The 22,846-nt window shown below is 39.5% G+C and overlaps 1 protein-coding gene across 1 annotated transcript in view; it reads left to right on the top strand.

Annotated features, from left to right (window-relative positions):
• The window catches only part of aldh1l1 (aldehyde dehydrogenase 1 family, member L1), a 140,871-nt gene that overhangs the window by 85,766 nt on the left and 32,259 nt on the right, over window positions 1-22,846 (top strand). The gene's annotated exons all lie outside the window — the stretch shown is intronic.

The raw sequence follows: 22,846 nt of genomic DNA on the forward strand, positions 1-22,846 counted from the left end.
AAGTTTTCTGAGAACCCTTTCAGAGAGCTCCTTGTTACAACCCTCATTGAGTCTAGGGGAAAAGGGGGTGGCAATACAAAATAGCAATGTGGTCAAACAGGGTTTTATATTTGAAGTGAACAATAATAAGGGACAACCAAAGACCTCCTGTGACAAGAGGAATCCAACAATTACTATCCCAAAACAAGACAAAAATTCTGTAACCACAGGCAAAGTCCAAACCAAGGAGAAACACAAAAGAAAAAGCAAAACTAAAGGATCTGTAACTCAGTTCTTCACATTCAGCACTTTAAAATCAGCACAAACCAAGAAACCTGTAACTCTACAGAAAACAATTGCAGGAATCACAGTCAAGCCGAAGGTGGCAAACTGTCTCACAGTGCACTCAAAATGACCATTAAGGCAGCTTAAAACATAGTGAGCGTCGATGTTCACTAGAAGGGTTAATATTGACCACAATGCATTGCAGGCAGGAGCTGAAATTGGTGCAAGTGACATGGACTTAAAAGCAGGTTAAAAAAAAACAATTGAACACCCATTTTTTAATCAGGTGGTATTCACGTGATCTGCACTGAGGAGAAAATGGGCAGTTTTGTGTCTGAACCACGAGCAGACTTCACTATATAGTGTAGCCCTGTGTAGTAAACAAGGTGTCAACAGTCTTAGCTTAGAATTCACTTATATGTTTCTTAACAGCAGATTTGAAGCTCATTGGGCAGTTACCACCAGTGCTATCTTGGCAGCATCATGCATGCTGTTTTCCAGGAAAATACAAAATGGGCAAAAAGAAAGAGCTGTAAGGGGGACTGTAAGCATGGGGGTGGATAATTGACATCTGTCAAATTCCAACCTGTGGTTGGCAAAGAGCTAACAGAGTTAACCCGGAGCTAAAGGGAGCTAACCAGGGTATACGGGGTGAAGCTAAATCATGCTGTTAACAAGCTAAAAACTTCATTTGTACTGCATTCTGCCTTCTTGCAGTGGGATATCAGGCACATGTCAATCAAAAGGACACGCCCCCGATTATGCCAAATTTCGAGGTAAAATTACTTCTGAACAGAGGAGTGATAAAAGATAAAGAAAAATCACTCCCCCCAGAGTTTTTATAACGATAAACCGGACCTATTAAATCTTAAATGGTTTTTTTACCATGATGTAAACATGTTTATTTCTGCTGTGAAGTTCATCTTTTCAACCTGAGACTCTATGAGGATTTGCTCTGTTTTGGAGCAGTGGATGAGGGGTGAGCTACAATTTTTTGCACTTCCACGTTGGCTTCTAACTGCCAAAGGTTGCCACATGTACTGGATATGTATCCTACCTGGGATGTAAAAAAAATAAAAATAATTAAAAAAAAAAAAAAAATAGGGAAAGTACTGTTGAAACATTATCAGCTCATGTTAAGCTGATGAGAATTATCTCCTAAAAACAAACCAAAAAAGCAAGACCACCTTCAAGATATGAAATTAAAAAAAGCAGAATTCAAATTGTAGCAGAATAGAGATCAAAATGGAAAGATTGGATCATTTCTCTCTGGTCTTAGAATCTCAGTAAATTAGATGTTTTCAGACCTAGCTGTTCCCAAACAAAATGATAGGTTGTGTTATACTAACCCAAACATACACAGTGCTCTCAAATGCATAATAAAGGGAAGTTTTTAAAAATATGTCCAATGTAGGTCCACCACTGACTTCATTTCCCATCATCCACAGCATGCATAGTTGGCTGCTTCAGCTAAGAAACTGCTTGGCAGTGAGCATAGTCACAGGGGGATGCTGGAAGCTGGTTAAGCAGCTGGTACTGAATCCAGAAAAGGGAGAGAACCCAGATGGTCTAAGTGCAAACATATGTGAAACAATACATGCTGATGCCAACACTACAGATGTGTGCTCATGCCTGTGTGCACGTCTTAAATGAGCCTGAATGCATAAGAGACAGCTAAACATGCAAGATGTCTGTGATACAGTGCAGCCTTTTGGCTCCAAGTGAACTTCTTACAGGCCAGAGTGTAATTTTGGATTTCATTGTTCTGTGCTGCTGCTTGTGAGTGATTACAGGCTTGATTGAAATGAACATGGGCCCCTGGCTCTTTCTCAGCTTGAGGTCTGCTGACATCTGAGCATGCCCATGTGCAACATTCACATAAAGCCTCCAATGTACCAGGAATGCACAAGTCATTATCCTAATTGCTACAAACACATTAAATATACACTCACACCAGCAATATACTGAATCTGTGGCACACAAAACCTTCATCTGCGCATGTCTCTATCACTGAGTTATGTAATCCAGACTTTAAACATTTAATTTCACACTTTTGTGGATTTTTGTGGGAGTTACCATAGTTAAAAGACAAATTTGCAACCAGTGAGGAGCATTTTGTTTCCAGTCCTAAAACTACAGCAGTTTTAAGTCCTGACACATGCAGTGCAGCTCCCTGTTATTAAAATGACAGAAAGGCCATGTAATTGTGATGCTTTATAGTCCAGAAAAACATACCATGAGAATCTTTACCATCCTATACTACCATGAATGAAATTTGAATTTCTTGAAGTTCATTAAAGTCAATGACTTTCCCCTGACAGCTGTTAAACTAGCAGACTATATATCAACTACAAATATTTAGTCTGTTGCTAAAACACTAAACGTTATTCACCGAACCTAATTATCTGTGCCCTAAACTATTTTTTAATTTAAACCCCTTTTTAGCCAAAGCTTAAACACCAAAACTTTTAAAAACACACAGAAAGATGAATATGTGTAGAATTTGGTAGGAACAACAGAACATTCATTCATTCATTTTCCGAACCGTGTATTCCAATTCAGGGTTGTGGGGAAGCTGGAGCCTATCCCAGCTGGCTTTGGGCAACAGGCAGGGTACACCCTGGACAGCTTGCCAGTCCATTGCAGGGCCACACAGAGAGACAAACAACCACACTCATGCTCACACTCATTCCTAGGGGCAATTTAGAGTGACCAATTAACCCATCATGCATGTCTTTGGATGGTGGGAGGAAGCTGGAGTACCTGGAGAGAACCCACGCATACATGGGGAGAACATGCAACCTCCACACAGAAAGGCCACTGACCAAACCAGCCAAGGATCGAACCAGCGACCTTCTTGCTGTGAGGCCACAGTGCTAACCACTGCGCCACTGTGCAGCCCAACAACAGAACATGACCATACCAATATCTGGCAATTCCATGATTGTTCCTATCATTTTTTGTTGCACAAGCTAGCTAAAAAATATTTGCATTGCTGCTTCAAAAGTATAGTGTGTAATTAATTTGCTGTTTTGTTTGCTAAATTTAAGTATTGCTCTCATAAATACATATTTTACTAAGTCTAAACATAATTGCATCCAAATGACAGCCTTCTCTTAGCTCATAATGAGTTGTTTATAAATGTGTAGTTGGTGGTGCACCTAACAGAAGGCTGCCATGTTGCATCGCCACCTTTGACTAGTGTACCTGAAAGGGGACAAACTTGTTAGCCTTACACATTTCAGCTGTGAATCCCCATGTGTTGTCAGAGGAGGGAGGGGGAGGAAGACAAACAAGCAAAGATGACAGTGTATCTTTCATCTTTCAACTCCCTCAACTATTAGAGAGAGGGCAAAAAAGCCAAGAGAAGAACAAGAAATAATAACTGGGATAAAATGAGGGTCTATATTCGTGTAGCGTTTACCAGATGAAGATAATTCATGAGGGAGAGGGACCTCAGAACTGATGCAAAGGTTGCAGCTTTCTGTTGGACAGGTAAGGTCATTCACTTGTTATGTTGGAAACACAGTAGGTAGTTCAGCAACTACTTTATTCTTCAATCTTTAATTTCCTGTCGTTTGTTATATAAAATGGCAGAGAATATAATTTGTTAGTTAGCCTACAGTGGAAAAGCTTCGTTGAAACAATTTTCAGTTGCTGTTACTCTACGCAGAAGTGTAGGGGCTCCCGTCCGACCCCTGAACTCAGTATACAACAGTCAGGTCCAAAGGAGGGCTGGACGTATAGCTGCAGACCCTACACACCCGGGACATGTTTTGTTTGTGCCACTTACCTCTGGAAAGAGGTACAGTAACATCAGAACTCACACAAACAGACTGAAACACGTCTTCCTCCCCAGACCTGTGAACCCCATCCCTTCACACGTTCACCCCCCATTTACCCACAGACTGAGCACTAATACCCCCATCTAAAGACAGGCAGACACTCACGCAGCACTACACTATATCACTGTAATATATTAACTGGTCATTTTAAAAATTTGATTTGCACTGTTGCTTTTATTCTTCTATTCTGTTTATTCTAGTTTTATACTAGCACATTTCGGTATCTTAAGCAGGCTCCTTTCATGTGTCGTACTGTGGGCCTTAAGCCAAAAGCTACTGAAGAAAATTATGTTGTGACAATAAAAGATTCTTGATTCTTATTGTCATACCAGCAGGCGACCATGTGCTTTTTTCCATCATATTTTCCGACAGTTTTTCTTCATCTTTCATAATTTATTTCAGCTGATTTGTCAAGGGGCTATTAGCTGCTATTAGCTACAAGACGTAGCAACTTATCAGCATTGAAAACAAAACAGATTCATGTATCGTTCTGTGTCTCATCACCTACACCCCAGCTTAGCAAAATGTTGATGTTTTCACATTTATGACTCTGCGGCTTCGGTAGTCATAATTGTGCTTAAATGGCGAGACGCCAGAGACTACTCAGTTGTTTGCAGTCACTTAGCAAATCTCCAGACAGGAGTAATTCTTGCACACTGTGGCTTTTAAGTCCCACCTTTTAAACCCTTTAACTGTTCTGATTGGCTTTGTGATTGTGCTTCTTGTTACGTGACTGGCTGTTCCTGCTGTCACTCACTCAGTTCAAAGAGCCAGTGCCATAGACATCATATATACGTAGACGCCGCATTGTATCACGCCGCCTATACGAGCTGACGTCTCATCGCACCGCCATCTTGGATGGGTCTCCCATGCGCCTCCAATGCATTTATTTGTAAGGTGTAGGTCCAACCACGACAAGAACTCCACGGATTTTTACCTGTTTTTCCTCACAGTTTGGTTTGTTACAAAGGGCAGAGATATTGTTATGATACAGATCACTGTAAAACATTAAAAAACAACATGCTTTTAAGTTAAAACATTTTGATAAGTCCAATAGTTAGGGATCACAAGCTATCTAACAATCTCTTTGTTATGCTGCGATAGGTTTAGACTGCCGAGGGACATTTCCTGGTACACAAGGGCTGTTAACTTTCCAAAAACCTTGGAGTAAGATTTAATGAAGACAATCCAAATTTTGCTGAATAAAGAACAGCAAGACATTAGACCCAGGATGTTTCATTTTATGTAGGTTTAATAATAAAATATAGCACTCAGAAGTAACATTACATTATATATATATATATATATATATATATATATATATATATATATATATATATATATATATATATATATATATATATATATATACATATGAAATGAAAAGTACTATATTAATCCCAAAGGGAAATTCAATATTGTAGTATATAATAATTCATTTGAGGAGATCTAGTTCCGGAGGCTGATGGCTGCTGGCAGGAATGATCTTCTGTATCTTTCAGTCTTACATCGGACCTGAAGAAGCCTCTCACTGAACACACTTTGTTGTTTCATCACTGCGTTGTGGAGAGGGTGTGAAGAATCCTCCATCATCTTCATCAGCTTGTGCAGCATTTTTCTTTGGACAATCAGCACCAGAGGTTCCAGAGTTACTCCAAGCACAGAAGCAGCTTTCTGGATCAGTTTGTTGATCCTCTTCAAGTCTCTGGTTCTGATGCTACTACCCCAGCAGATGGCTGCAAAGCTGACTGCACTCTCCACAACAGACTTATAGAAGACATGCAACATCTTGGTGCAGACGTTAAACCATCTCAGCTTCCTTAAGGACAGTCTGCTCTGACCTTTCTTGTAGATGTAGTCAGTGTTGCATTTCCAGTCCAGTTTGTTGTCCAGCTGAACTCAAAGGTACTTGCATTCCTTCACCACCTCCTCTCCCAGGATGGAAACAGTGCTTTGTTTATTCTTGTTCCTCCTGAAGTCAACAATCATCTCTTTTATTTTGCTGGTATTTAATATAAGATGATTGTCACCGCACCATTTAACAACCTGACTGACCAGTTCTCTGTACAACTGCTGAGTCATCAGAGTATTTCTGCAGATGAAGGACTCAAGAATTGTACTGGAAGTCTGAGGTGTACAGTGTGAATAGGAATGGCCAGAGTACAGTTCCTTGTGGTGCACCAGTGCTGCTGACCCCCATCTCAGACACACAACCTTTCAGTCTCACAAACTGTGGTCTGTTTGTGAGGTAGTCATAGATCCAGGTGGTTGTGGAGGAATCCACCTGGAATTTATGGAGCTTCTCACATAACAAAGCAGGCTGAATGATATTAAAAGCACTTGAGAAATCAAAGAACATGACCATCAGAGTGCTGCCTGAATGGTCCAGATGAGAGTGTGCTCTCTGGAGCAGGTATATGATGGCATCTTCAATCCCAAGTCCATTATCATATGCAAACTGTAATGGGTCCAGAAGGGTGTTTACTTGCACAGCACTGGGATTGAAAAGTATATGTATATATTGAAAAGTATATACATATATATATATATATATATATATATATATATATATATATATATATATATATATATATATATATATATATATATCAGCACAAACCAAGAAACCTGTAACTCTACAGAAAACAGGTTTATATATATAAATATATATATATATATATATATATATATATATATATATATATATATATATATATATATATATATATGTGTGTGTGTGTGTGTATTAGTGTTAATTTAGGTTTATTTTATTCTTCATTCATTCTTTGTTAAATGTAATGTCTTCTCCCCACTTGTTGTCTCATGATTGTCCTTTGTGCTGTACATTAAATCCTCCAGCGCTCTGCTTCGTTACTCATAAATGCTACGCTTTTTTTCTACTTCTACTTTTTAATCCTGTGTTGCCTCTACTGGGTTCTTGGTGTGTAGGAATAATTCCAATAATAATATCATAATAATTCTAACAATTCACTTGCATTCAGGAGATTATTCACTGTGTTAATATTATTTATCAACCAATTATGTGGAAAAGTGTTTTTTTTTTTTAGTGTGTAATATATACGCGTTGTTCCACAAAAAAGAGTTTTGTGGGGAAACTACGTTGATGCTGCAGCAAAACTTGACAGCGGAGAACCATCCAATATGGCGGCGACGCTGGTTCACTCTCTAGCACTCAATGAGGCGTCTACGTATTTATGATGTCTATGGCCAGTGCTTTCAGGCTAGCACTTCTAGCTAGCTAGCGCTTATGGCTAGCTTTTGGCTAGCACAAGTGTCAGCAGTGCTAATGGTGGTTGTATCTTCAGTCTGAACTTCAAGAGCAAAAAAGAAATGACAGAAAAACATCATGGGTTATTTCAGAGTGAGATGACTTAAAAGTTTCAGTCACAAATAAATTATTTTTTAAAGGCCACGGTGAGCAAAAACATAGCCAAAAACTTCTTTCCTGAGTACTGAATCTAGTCAAAGTCATAAGATGTAAAACTGACGTATTTATCTGACCTTCCTATAATATTACTGTAACTAAAATCCACTTTTAGATTTGATACAGATCCCTGTTTAGAAAAGACAATAATAATTTAACATAGCTTTCAATTAAAATGAGAATAAATGTCCTGTAGCATCACAGATTCTCTGCAATGATCAAATAAAGTTTTACTTTTTTAAAATGACCAGATATATAAGCACGATGTGCTGTGGGTAACACATCACTGATTATAATTCCTTCTGTTAATGTTCATGGTTTTGTTCAGGACTTCTAGAAGTTAATAAACACATGAATATCTTGTCATGTATGGTAAAAGAACATTTCTGCTGAAGTTTGCACTGTGGTGTGAAAAAATATAAAGATAAAGCAAATGCGCAAACAGATGTCTTCATCTCATAAAATCCCAGATTATCCCAGGTAATCTTGCTCATAGACATTTTATTTTACTTTGGGTGAAGTGGTTCCTCGTCCATAACTTTTTGAGTTATCTTGAACGCAAACAAAAAGACAAATAAACAGATAAACGCCGGTAAAAAAAAAACATAACCTCCTTGGCGGAGGTAATCACACCCCCTTGCAACCACTGCAACCTGCGTCGTCCTTTTTTAACTGACTCAGGCCTGAAACAAACAGAGTGTGTCAGTGTGTGTGAGGCAGGTCAGAGCACAGGTAGCTTAACTTCCAGTCAAACCAGCTACTTGATAGGAATCTACAGCAGTGTAGACCTGCTTGGTATTCACATCCACATGATGAAGCATACCTCCTGCACATGGCCGTCTGTGCTGTGGTGCCATAAATCCACAGGGAAGCTTTCATCTAAGAGCTGAGCTAAATTAACAACAAATGTTGTCCCTTTTTTTTTCCCCCGCCTCCACGAGACAGATAATATGCTTCCAGAGGAAAGCTGCAAATTGGCTTCGTGTTCTTCAGGCTCAAATTTATATAAAAAAAAGATTACTGCCTCTTTGGACTCTGCAGAGTATGACTCCCTCCGGCAGCATCATGAGTAAACTTACGGAAATTGGTGCATCCTTTCTTGCATTTAACCACATCATCTTGACACCATTTTAGATCCACAAACATATATTTACCATCAAAATAATCAGAGTGAGAATGTGGTCTAAAAACAAGCCCCAGGTGAGTTGAGAAACGCCTCTGGTCATATCTGGCTTATGGAAAGTGAGGTTGGTCTGTATGGGCTGCCAAACAAACAGTAGGTACATGTCTCACTAGAAGGTCTCGATTTAGTGCATTTTTCTGACCAGACTGAAGTCCAAACACTGCTCTAAGCAAAGTCCGCAGATATGTGGACTGAACTCACCCAGCAACTGACCGCAGTCCAGCTGTGTTATTTAGGGCTCTGTAAACTCCCAGCTTCCAACCAGACATGCCATACATCATTTATTAAGCTGTTTCCCCTCCAAGTGTCAACAGCAACACAGGATGGGCACTTCTTACAACACGATGGATGACACTCCATGTAAAAAACACGGTGATGGGGATCAGATAGGGAGGAGAACATGGGAGTGAATGGTGGAGCAAAACTCAGCTACAAGAAACAGAAAAATGACCTGAAATTATCTTGCAGTAAAGTCCAGACAAGCATATGCACATATACAACAAGGTCTTCATTTTCTACCAGAACATCATCTTTAGGAGCAGAAAGAGATCCAAGAACAGTTAGGTTGCTTTTTTATTCCAAGGATCAGCTGACAGTTTGGTGTGAACGCTGACAGAAATGAATTCTCCAAAGAACTGGAGAGGAAAACATTGTTGGACATGATAGTCTGGCAGGAAACATACCGACCTGTCACAGCAGCGGTTGGTGAGCTGGATGGATATGTTGGCATGTCCTTGTTAAAGTAATATAGTGTCAGTTAAGGGAGGTAGAGGAGAAATGTTGAGAATAAACTCCTGACATCCATCAGATGCAGAAAAACACATGGTATTTGGTTGACATGTTATTGGTCTGTTTGTAACAACGGTTTGTAATGTTGTGTTAATTTAACTTTATCTACATATTCTTGTTTTAAATTTCTGCGATGGACTGGTGAGCTGTCCAGGGTGTACCCTGCCTTTCGCCCAAAGACCGCTGGAATAGGCTCCAGCTTCCCCCGACCCTTCATCAGACTAAGCAGTTAGGATCATGAATGAATGAATGAATGTTTTAAATGTATTTACAAAATACCCACTTTCTTCCTGACATTTTAACTTTCTTCTAAAAATGCAAAAAAAAAAAAAGGATAAGACATCTATTTCCTCAGTCTTTGTTTATTTATTCTGTAGCAAAGAAACAGAGCAAACAACAACAATAAAACCGTTTTTCTGAATGAACAACATATTTCCAAGCGCTACCATCACAAAGTTGTTGATGTTGTTGTTGTTGTTCCCTTTAACTTCTTCTTCTGCATTCTCTTCAGGTCCTTTTTATTTGACAGTTCATGGCTGTGTCTCAGATCAGGGTTTGCACACTTCTAAGTGCAGATTCCTCGGCTGCATACGTCATCGTGGCGCGCCAAGTGCCGTCCCAATTCAGAGGCTCTTTTGAATCCACTCTTCATATCTGCACTTCTTTTGGCTCCAGATTAGCTTAAAACAAAGGGTACAAGAGATGTATCGTATGCACCATCTCCTATCCCAGAATTCGTTGCGCTCCTGATAGAAAAGAATGAGCAGCAGAGCGCCGGTGTAGGTACCACACCAGCCAGATCGTTTATCTATTTCTTTTTACATATATACACACATATTCCCTATTCATCCTCTTTCATTAAAGAAAAAGCTGAATTTATAACAGTCACTCAAATAACTGGAGAGTGAAAAAAGGAACAATAACTAAGAATGTGCTAAATTATAATTCAGTGATATAAGCCACTGTTTTGTCATTTAATTGAGTTTAAGAAAAAAACAAACAAATTGGTCCTGGACAAATTACAGCATCTTTCTGTTGAACAGTGGGACAAAATACCAGTCAACAGGTGCAGAAGTCTGACTGAGAGGAACAGAAAACACCTGACTGGAGCGGAAACATCAAAGGATTTAAAAAAAAAAAAAAATTAGTTTATGAGTGATGTACCATATGTTATTTTATCATATTGGTTTGCTTTTTAAAAAATTCTATTGAACCAGAAATAGAAAATAATGTGATGATTTTCATGAAACTTTTATTTATTATGACTTTTATCCATTTCAGCTTATTTCCCAGGCAGCTGTTTTTCTCCTTCTTCAATGGGAGGGTATGAATCCATATGAGGAAGACTGTATATGTGTCTAACAAGGATTATTTTTCACTGAAGTTAACGTCAGCTTGACAGGATGAGCTGTCAGCCAGAGGAGAGTTCGTCTAAACAATCTCATGTTGGTCATTTAGACACAAATGAAATGAATAAAATTAAAAATTACTGGCACAATTTTAAAAAATATTTTCATATTTTTTGTGGATGAATGGGATCATTAATCAGATAAACTTGGCATTGCTAGGCAACGGAGGACTGGAGCACTATGGGTAATTCTCCTACACCAGATAGGCCGTCTCATGTCACTGACAGTAAGCTCACTTAGTTGTGTGCAGACGACGTTGAACACTTCGTAGCCTATGGAGTCTTCACACAGTCAATGTGTTGTCTTCTTCCTGTTCCTCTTCGTCTTCTCTGGTTTGTTCCTTTTTGCTGGCTGCATGTCAGCCATACACCTCAACACTGCCTCTGCGATTTCTGGTGCTATTGCTCTGTTTTCTGTCAAATAACTGACAGATAAGCCCCATGGAAATGGACCAAGTTATGCATGGAACCGACACAGGAGGCGGACGAAACTGTCAGTCCATCTCATTATCTGTCTTCTGCATCAATAACTGCATCCTCTCCAACCCCCCCCCAAACTGGCCAACCAACCTGATGCTGGTTCTGATGGAGGTTTTCCTCTCCACCGACTCCTGGTGCAGCTCAGGATGACTCAAAGAGATTTGATCTAAACCAGTGATTTCCTTACCTAGTTAATTATTTCCATGAACTGGTTTAAATGGAGACAGTTCTCGTGAATTGGACTAACGTGGCTCATCTATTAGATTTGTTTTAATTGGATTCCAGCAGATTGCACTGAAATAAAAATAGATTGAACAAAACCTTTTAAAGTGTCTTTGGGTGACAGGTGTGGAGCTTTACAAATAAAGCTGAATTTACAAAGTTACAACAATTCTCTCATTTACAAAGTAAATGAGAGAATTGTGTCAAATAGATCCAAGTAATAAAACCAGAAAAAATTATCCCCAGCCCCCCAAAGACTGTAAGATAAACTTGGGGTAAAAATGTTACATTCCTGCATTTTAAACTGCAGTAAAGACTTTTGCTCAGCATTTTTACTTCACCAAGTTAAACCTCCCCCCCACCTACACCCCATCCTTGTTCCCCGTCCATTTGGCTCTCAAGCTGAATGGGATTATGTAAGAAAGTGGTCTGAACCCATGGCATGGCCCCGGCATTATTATCTTCTGAGCTGTATGTTATTTTTATGCCTGCGGTCCATGCCAGCAGCCTGCTGACCAAGGCTTTCAACAGAACCTCGTGGGACCCGAACAAACAGAGCCCACATCCATAAAAAAAACATACAGCATTATAACAGTTTCTCATTGGCTTTTAACTGTGTTTTTCATTGTTTCTGACAGTTTTGCTGAGTATTGGTAGCCCAGATGCAGCAGCTAACAAGCAGGGAAGCTTGGTTCAGCTTATGTGGGGGAAGATGATGGAGAGAATTTCCATTTTGGCTCACAGCAAATGGGACAGAAACCTGAAGAGAAGTGCTGACAAAGTATACAAGATTAAGTTCTTTAAAGGGTCCTGGACTGTGTGTGTGTGTGTGTTTCTTTTATTCCAGCAAAGCTGAAGGAGGACACAGTGTGTATTTTTAGAAAGCAGCATCAAGGCAGAGTCAAATGAGTAAAAACACTTAAATATCCAACAGCGACCCCACCAGTGTGCGTCCTGATTGGAATATTTTGTGTAGGATGATACGTGGCTCTCCTGTCCACACTGTATACACAGTAAACACTCCATATGTACTCAGCTATAACAGGAAGAGGGGGAAACACATGGTGGTATAGATGAAGAACTCCAAGTAATGTTTGTAAAGTTTAAGTTTAGATGAGCGAGACGGATTTTTCTGACTGAGATCCTCAGAATGTCTTTACCTCTCCTTTTATATTGTGAAATGTTTACCTCAAACACCTTGTGGCTAAACTAACAGATGGTTTTAACCTGGTACGTGTCCCAGTAGGATCATTAATGTCTGGGTTATAACTCTACACTCTATTTTTAGGAAATGTGTGAAAGTAGAAGTTGCATCAGGATTGGAGCTTCCATAGCTGAACTGGTGAACGTGTAAAGATCTGTCACCATTTCATCACATCCACCGGTGTAACTGCTTCCAATGCAAATATCTAAATCAAGTCTCTTTCAATCAAGGGAATTTATTAATGTAGATGTGGTGAAGACGACTTGATGAGGTTCAAACTGAGCATCAGGATGAGGAAGAAAGAGGATTGAAGTGACTCTGAACGTGGCTTGTTGTTGGTCTGACTCAAGCATCTCCAGGTTTACACAGGATGGTCTGAAAAGAGTTCCAGCCGTTGTCTGGGCCAGAATGTCTTGTTGATGTCAGAGGAGGATGGATAGACTCGCTGGAGAGGATATAAAGACAACTGGAAGCCAGATAAGCACTGGTTCCAAGCAAGATATGCAGAACATCATCTCTGAACACACAACATGTCCAGCCTTGAAGCAGATGGTCTCCAGCAGCAGAAGACCAGACCGAGTCCCACTCCTGTCAGTTAAGAACAGGAAACTGAGGCCACAATTCACAAAGACTCACCAGAACTGGACAATGGAAGATGGAGAAACGTTGCTGGTCTGATGAGTCTCCAGTTCAGCTCCACATTCACATGGTAGGATCAGAATCTGCTGGAAGCATCATGAAAACATGGATCCATCCTGACTTGGATCAATGCTTCACGCTGCTGGGGGTATTGTATTGGCCCACTGGGCCCCTTCAGTACCAACATGGTTTAACCAGCACAGCCTACCTGTGTCCTGCTGCTGACCATGTCCATCCCTTTATGAGCACAGTGTAACATCTTCTGATGGAAACTTCCAGCAGGATGATGCACCATGTCACAAAGCTCACATCATCTCCACCATGATGATGAGTTCACTGTCCTCCAACGGCCTCCACAGTCACCCAATCTCAGTCCAACAGAGCCGCTTCGGGATGTGGGTGGAACCAAGCAGCAATCTCCGGCAGTTAAAAGTGAAGCCTATGTGGAAGTACATAAAACTGCAGTTCCCCCTTCATCCACTAGGGGCTGCAAAACAGAACAAATCCCCATAGACTCCCATGTTAAAAAGGCCAACTTCACGGCAGAAATAAACATGTTTACAGCCTGGTTCAAAAATCCTTTTTTGGTTTATAGATCAGGTTTACCGCCATGACAACTGTGGGGGGAGTGAATTTTTTTCTAACTCACCCGTTTAAAAGTAATTTAATCTCAAAGTTCGGCATATTAAGGGGCGTGTCCTTTTGATTGACAGGTACCGATCTCCCGCTTCAAGTCAGAAGAACGTAGAACAACCACTGTTTTTAGCCAGTGACTTGGCTTTAGCCCGCTTACCTCCATTACCTGGTTAGCTCCCGCTATCTCGGGGTTAGCTCAGTTAGCTCTTAGCTACAGAAAGCTCGGAGTTCGCTTGATGTCAATCATCCACCATGACGCTCACGGCTGCCCTCTCAGCTCCACCTCTTTGCCGATATTTGTATTTTCCAGGCAAGACGACGCGCATGACGCTGCCAACATGGCGGCGGTAGGAACCGCCCACCGAGCTTCAATGCAGCTCTTCAGAAACCTATGGGTGATGTCACGGAGGCTCCGTCCATCTCTTTATATACAGTCTATGGGTGGAACGTGAGATTCTCATCATGATGTGCAGCAACTGTGTGATGCTTCACGTCCACATGGAAAAAATCTCTGAGGAATGTTTCCACCACCTTGTTGTGTGGGCCTGATAAAGCAGCCAGTGAGTGACAGTGATGGACTGGTGGAGAAGCAGAAGAAAAACAAAATGGCTGCAACACTTTTTTTTTTTTTTAACAGCATAGAAGTAATAATAGAAACATCTCATTCATATTTAGAGAAACTGTACAACATTTATCTTTACCTTCTGTTGGAAGAAATGCTCTAAATGATGTTTAGATTCTCTGACACTGCATTGGTGACTCTGATAACTTTTTGGTTTTATTGATTTAATTTCCAAGATGAAGGTTTTGCAGGATGCGGCCCATCTATGGAAGAGGTGTCCACAGAGCCTGAAGGACCCAACCCACTGTCACACTGCTGATCTTGTTAACTAGGTGATACAGAACTGCAGGAGTTCATTTTCTCAGGCTGTGAATTTACCAGTTTTACGCTCAGTCCTCCACATGCTGCTTTTTGTTCCAGCAAATTAGCAGAGTCAGCAAAATTTTTTATCAAAATTCCCATATTTTCATTTCTTTTTTTCTGTGTCAGAATATAAATCCTTCAAGATCCCCAAATCACACTGGATTTATTTCCTTTTCTGAAGACTGGAGGATAATTACTTCTACTGTTTTTGCTTCCTGTCATGAAATTAATTATTTATTCTGTCGATCCCTCAACATCACAAACATGGTGCATGTGGATACTTTTTGTGTTGAAGTTCCAGTTAAACTGGTACATCAGAGGAGTTTGGTGGGCTGTTGCTGCCCTCATGTGGAGGCAAAAGTCCTGAAACTTAGATGTGCGAAAAAAGCAAAGGACAAAAGGAAAGAACGGTTTAAATAACACACAACTCTCATGTCTTACATGAAGAGGAGCAGAAATAAATCTGCCCTTTTGTTACAGTAAATACTTCACAGAAACATCACACTGACGAAAGCAACTTCTGTAAATTACAGTTTAAGACCAATTCAATTTTTATAAAACACTTTACATACAAAAAGCAGGGCAAAGTTTTGTACATAACAAAAATAAAAAGAAAATATTAATAAAATTTAAAAACAAGCCTTCACATACAAATTCATGATTCAATCAGAATCCCTCAGCGTCTGGATCAGAACCAGCAGGATCAAAGGCTGACGGCAAATTTGATCAATCTGAGACTGATTGTTCATTCCGTCTACACTGCATGAACGGTTGTTATAAACTGGATTAATGATTGTTTAAATTAGATCAAAATGAATTGGATTGAATTAATTATGTTGGCAAATTTATTCATTTAATTTTATTTCAAATTTCATTTAATTTCATTCCTCCGGAACAAAGAAAACTGACTGGAATTTACCATAATCTTCCCAAAAAGCAGAAAGTCGTGCTGTGACCTCTTTTTTCTACATTTATTTGACATAAATGTAAAATTATTGGTAAGCAGTTCTTTGCTTGTGGTGGATCTAAACTGGATTTTGGAAGTATTGGTTTGACTATAGCATGTTTAAAAAAGCAGGGAACCTGCCCAGTTAAAACAACAAATATTACACACACACACACACACACACACACACACAGACTGATGAGACTTGGGGTGATTAACTCAAAACTTTTTGTAACCAGCACATTTGGGAGGATGTCAGCAGGAAGGTCGCCTTTAACTGAACCAGAGACATCATATAAAATCATTTAAGCAGGTTTTGTATGGATAGGAGAAGGTTTCTCAGCACCTTCCTCTCTTCCTCTTCATGGTGTTTTATGTCCAGTCAAAACATTTATTGCTGAATCATTCCAGTATAACAAGCTGCTGCAAAGTGGGAGAGATTAACCCAAAGGTGTAAAGCGACTTTGAGACTTTTATTAGGCACAAAAAATTCATGTTCATGATGGACTAAAAGAAAACAAAACACAACAAAGTGTAATTTTCTCAAATAGAATTGCGTTACACCACTACATTCCCACAGACTGAAAGATCCATCCAACCACTGGATCCACTCGCCTGGTGTGATGGTCAGGTTATTCTCTGCTAAGTGGATCATTAACTTGACTAACTGCTGAGGACCAGATCCAACTAGTTCACTTTAACGTCATAAACACATTCAGACACGGTCTGGTTTGACGCGTACGCCTGCAGAAGAGAGGATTTTTCCATTGCAGCGGATGCTGGTTTAACTTTGATCCACAATGTTTTTAAACATAAAAGTAATTTGTGGCTCTGAAGGAGTTTTATTTCTCTGGAGGTAAAATGGTTGCAGAAGCCTGATTAAGAGGATTTAAGCTCATATTTCACTTGTTGATTTTAGTTCAGCATTTAACCTGCTGAAGCCACGCGTCTTCATCAAGAGTTTGAATGATTTTAACCCCAAAAACTCGACTAGATCCCCCCTAAAAGCATTTAGACAGCAGTGTGTAAGTCTGTACGGTAGATGACGGCAGCTTTCGCTTCAGGTGATCTGGAGACATTTATATCCCATTCAGCAGCTTACAAACCAGCCACAAAATATAGTGTTTATTTTAAAACTCCATGTGGTCAAAACATGATGACTGATCCATAATGACACAAATATTCATCATATTTTTTTTTTAAAAAACTACCTATCCCCGTTGTTAAGAAACCTCTAGCAACCCATCAAATAAATCCACTTATATTTCAAATTTCCTCCAGATTATATGATAATGTCCAATCAGGAGCAGCCAAAGATGAACATAAGAGCAGAAAATTGTGTCTGTCTGTGAAAAAAATTTCTAAAATTAAGGCAAGAATAAGTTGGGGGGTTTTTTTTATGCCAAAAACCAGCTGAGTAGGAGGTGGTTTTGTGAGGATGGGAGGTAAATAACAGCATAAATACCTGTAAAAAGCAGAAACAGCTGGAGGTAAACATGTAAACACTCTCACACTGTTGTGTGTTTGTTTTAATTCCAGTATTTTTTCCCCTCGTTTGCAGAAAGATCTGCAGATGAGGAAATGTTAGGCCTGTGTGTTATTTATACAAAGTTCTGTTAGTAATAAATCCTGTTTAGTTGTTTTGGTTGCACTTTGTGCAGCTGTATCTAATGATCCGTTCATTTTACATCAGTTAAACCCCTGTAAAAAATCTGACAACTGAGGTGGAAAACATGACGTCTGGATGTTGACTGCCATTAAAATGATTGCTCTCCATAAGTAGCATAAAGTACCTTGAAGTTTTAAGGGTAAATGTGCATCCTGGTATCATAAAATGGTAACATTCATTTTTAAACCCGGTCAGTGTAAATAGTTGCACTGAACTGTCTGGTCACATCCTTCCACCTGGTTGTTCTGGAGAGATGATCAACACTCCACTGTGCAGTGTGTCTGTCTCACACTGACTGGGATATTACTGGTGTAAGAATGTCAATGTCAAAGAGCAGTAAAATACTTACTGGGTGTGTCTTTTCTTATGGTTTCATAGACTGACTTTTGACACATCTTGTGTTATAATTTATTGAATTGATTGCATAATTTCATGTCTTATGTTTGTGTGGTCACATGTTTGACTTTTATGATGCGTCATCAATTGGTGGCTGCAGCTGAAATCCTGATACATGTGTTTTGTGTGTGTGTGTGTGTGTGTGTGTGTGTGTGTGTGTGTGTGTGTGTGTAACAATGCAGTTGATCTTGATACACAATGCATTTCCCAGCTCTAACCCCAACCTTCCCCATCACATCTGAATGCCGAATCCTGACACTCATGTAGCAGAAACAGCACACACACACACACACACACACACACACACACGTACAATCACACAAGTATGTAAGTGACGCAAGTGGCGAGGAATCAGCAGTAAAGTTAAAACCAGTCTCTGGAAGGAAGTCAGGAAAACATTTCCTCCAGTTCTGCTTCAGTTAATAATTAAACCTGGTTTTCCACTCAGTTATGGACCAGTGCAGATTAAACCAGTTTACTGTTCAGAGGTCAAATCCTGTCAAGCTGATCCACAGTCCATCTGAACACGTGTGGATGGGCTTTTATTTTTTTTTTATTTGGGCTTTTTTTTGGTGGTTTTTTGCTTCTGGAAGTCTCCTGCCAGTCTCAGCAAAGACAAAAGAAAAGTTTTATTCTCTGCACCGTTGTGCAGGAAACATGATTTTGTGACTCAAACTTTGATCTTTGTTCCTCTGAACTTTTGTGATATAAACAACAAGCTTATCATCCTCTGTATCAGTTAATATGTCATTATTCTCCGCTCTTCAGCTTCATCCGGACATTTCTATCTGAGTTCTCTTAGTGATCCTCGTCATTTAACCCGTCTAAACGTTTGTTTGGCTGCAGTCCCTCCACACAAAAAGCAACACGCAGTACAAACAGTTATCACTGTGTTCAGCACATTCTGACCTTTATTCATATGGGAGCTCAGTTTAATATAATATTCAGTTTGCAACATGAAAAAGAAACAATTAACCTTTATTCAATTCACCTTTATTTGTATATCGCCACTTCACAACAATGTTGTCACAGGGTGCTTTACATACACCAATCAACATACACATCATTTCCAGCCAATTCATACATATCCGATAATAGAAACCAACTGATTGCATCAAATCAGGACTTCGATCCAATCCCACGCGGCGACAGTGGGAAGGAAAAAACTCCCCTTTAACAGGAAGAAAACCTGCAGAACCCGGCTCAGGGAGGGCAGCCATCTGCCTCGACTGGTTGGGGTGGAGACGACAGGAAAGACCGTGTGAACTGTGTGTATTTCCAGGCAATGATCTGCTCTCTCTGCTCTCATCAACTCCTCTCTGAAGTTGTCCATCCTCCCATTAAAACTGCAGCTATTACCCCTGAAATCAAATAAAAAACATCAGTTCAGATCCCATATCCAACGTTTCCTTCCTTTCAAACATTCTTAAAAATATCTGCGACACAAATCCAGCTTTAAATGAGCTCCTCCTGATGAGACACTAGAAAGCAGCAGTCCTAACATGTAACATACCAAACTGATGAGGAGAAACTGAGCTAAAAGACTTCGCCAAGCGCTGACATCCAAAGCAAACACAGTTCCGACCTCAGGGAATTATACGGGAATGTGACAAAACACTTGAACATCACTTTCCTCTTTAGAGCTTCTGCTGATTTCTCCACTTCAGTCAAAACAAACAAACGAGGTGTCACATGCAGAGCCTGGAGATGTTTTTTTTAAAAAAACCCACCTTTTTAGTTTAGTTTTTACTTTAATTTTTCTTCTTTTCATATTTATTTGTCTGTTTATTTATTTATTTTTAAATAAATACATTTATTGACATGTTTATTTATTTTTTCATTGATTTTTAATCTTCCAGATATAATTTTTTTTACCTAATTTTATGACATATTTTATATACATTTTATGTATTTACATGTTACTTAAGTTTAATCTTATTGTTCTAATTATTGTTTTACAGAATTATTGATTTAGTTATTTTATCTTGTGTGTCTTTATTTTATCTTTTTAACCATTTTGCTCCAGTGTTTCTTCTTCCTCATGGGGACCCTCCGTGTCGGGGACTGAACCTGTTTGACCGGCGGGGCCGTTGTGGCGGGGATGTTGGTAGGGGTTCTGCACTGCAGCCATATGGCTGTGGTGTGGATCCCGGCCTGGGCATTCCCTGTAACTGCGTCTCTGTTGGTCTCTCCTGGAGTGGCTCCTGACATGGACAGATTCCCCAGATGTTTTTTCCGACTACAGAATCCTAAAGTTATAGTTTTTATTTTGGCATCAATGTTCAGGGGGAGGGTTGGGTTGTGATGACAGAGGTTTCATCTGGAAAACAGTTTCAGTATATTTTTATTTTACCTTCTACTGTTGCACTGCTCCTCATCACGGATTCCTGGAACTACTTTACTAATGCCTACCACTTTATTTATTCCTAGGTTGCTAACTCCTAAATGAATCAGGCAGCTATTCTCTGGTTTAACAATGTGGTGTGAGTTAAGTTAACAATGATTTAACCATTTACAGTTTCTACTGTGTTCCAGGGGGATTTTACTCCGACACAGTAACACACATCTCACTTCTGACACATTGTAATAATCTCACATGTCTCAGCTTTTAATTTGAGACCAGGATTACACATAACGCCCTCGTAGTTGAAGATATACATCATTTATTTTGTGTTCATCATTTCAGAATAAAAAATCATGGAGATGTCACCAGTCATTGACTTTGATTGGATTCAGGTCTGGTGAACGGCCAGTCCACAGCTCCAATGCCTTCATCATGCCAGGTGTTGTCCTGCTTCAGGAGGAACCAGGTCCCACTGCAGCAGCATGTTCTGACATTCTCATCCCAGCACCTAATGTCAGTCAGGGTACCTCTGGCTAGCACATGGAGGTCTGCTTAGCTCTCTAAGGACATGACCTCCCAGACTATTAATGTCCCACTGTTGTCCCAGTGATGCTGAAGGACGGTGCAGCTTGAAGAACGTCTCCACGGCATCTCCAGTTTCTCTCATGTCGCGCCTGTCTGTGTGGAGTGTGCATGTTCTTCCCATGTATGGGTGGGTTCTTTCTGGTTTCTAACCCCACAAACAAGATGTGCATGTTAGGGTTTTGCTGGTTAATTGATCCCTTCTTACCTCTGAGTCACCAATAGGAGCTGCTTCCAGTATAAAACCAGAAGCTCTCTGCAGTTTGGAACTGGAAGTACTGGAGCACAAAGACCTTGGGTTAGTTATTGTTCTGGTTCCAACAGGAACCTTAGTTCTTAGTTTCTAGTTTTACCATTTCTATCTCACGTACACACTTTTGCACACCTGCACACGTCCTACACTTGTGTACATACATCTACCACCTTTCCCCTCCATGGAATTTGTCCATGTTTGCCCCTCCTCATCCTCTCTTTACCTTACTGTCCCTCTTGCCACGGTCACTATTGCATTCCTTTTAGTTTAAAGTGCATTTATGTTATGTGTGTTTCTTGTGATTTAATAGTTCTGTGTCCTTGAATGTTTTGAAAGAAACCTTCAAATAGAGCATGTTTCCTCTAACCTGCTCTGACTTTCACCCTGAAGAAAACAAACAGGTCAATCTACTGGTAGTCTGATGTTCTCTTATCTCTGTTTAATTTTAGATCCATTTTTATGTCACTTCTGAACAGTCTCAAAAGGCCAAATCAATGAACCAAAAGACCCGAGGACATGAAAATCCTTATCAGCTTGTATTCATTTTCTATTTGGCAACACTTGTTTTGTTGGTCCTTTTTCTTCCCAGACGTCTCAGAACTGAAAGAATACTTTTCTGCTTTATCTGCGATGTTGATTTTGTGCTGCATCACTGCATGAGTAGCAGACTGTGTAGCCTTTGCTCTACATGCAGCTTATAATTATGCAGTTCTGCATGTCATTCCTCTGGAAACTTTTTATTTTTAGTAGGTTTTAGAAAATGTTGCCGTGCGTGGCATGAAAGCAATGCACATATTATTCTGACAAAGTGGGAAGAACATTAACAGCTTCACATGTTGCACAGTTTGGTCATTAGTCCTGATTTATCGGTCTTGTCTGCAGCTTTGCAAGTCTATTTTTATTTCACCAACCATCCTGAGGTGGTTCCCTGGTGGTAATCTGGATTAATACATTCTAAGATTAATAAATCTAAACATTTGCATTTTAATTTATTCATGCTCAGAAGTTCATGAAAACATTAGTGAAAAGTCACGAACATTTGTTAAAGTATCTTAAAGATAAGTGTAAATAAAGAGGGAAAAAACTGTTTCAAATATGACATGAAAGCATCAATTTATGTTATTGTTTCATTGAATTGTCGAACTAAGCAGTTTGGAAAATGAATGAATGAATTGTATTAATTAAAAACAGCCATTTGAGTCCTATTTTCATGCACATGACACAAATGTCTTCTTGTTGTTCTTCTTCTTCTTTTATTAGGGTCCGAGCCATACGAAGTATGGCAAGGCCCTATTGTTGTTGATTATTATTATTATTGTAAAAGAGTTAATGTGTTTGATAAACTGTGTTCCTGCGATTTTGATTTGAAGGGGAGCGTTATTAAGAGTTAAATATGGTGGCATTTCTTACTGGGGGCCTTTAAAGCAAAATCGCAGGAACACAGTTTATCGAACACATTAACTCTTCTACATTATTATTATTATTATTATCATTATTATTATTATTATTATTATTATTATTAGTAGTAGTAGTAGTAGTAGTAGTAGTAGTAGTAGTAGTAGTAGTAGTAGTAGTGGTTGTTATTTTTCCATTATTTTTTAAAAACTCTATGTTCC

Source organism: Telmatherina bonti (assembly GCF_933228915.1).
Source record: "Telmatherina bonti genome assembly, chromosome: 6".
Classification (NCBI taxonomy): Eukaryota; Metazoa; Chordata; class Actinopteri; order Atheriniformes; family Telmatherinidae; genus Telmatherina; species Telmatherina bonti.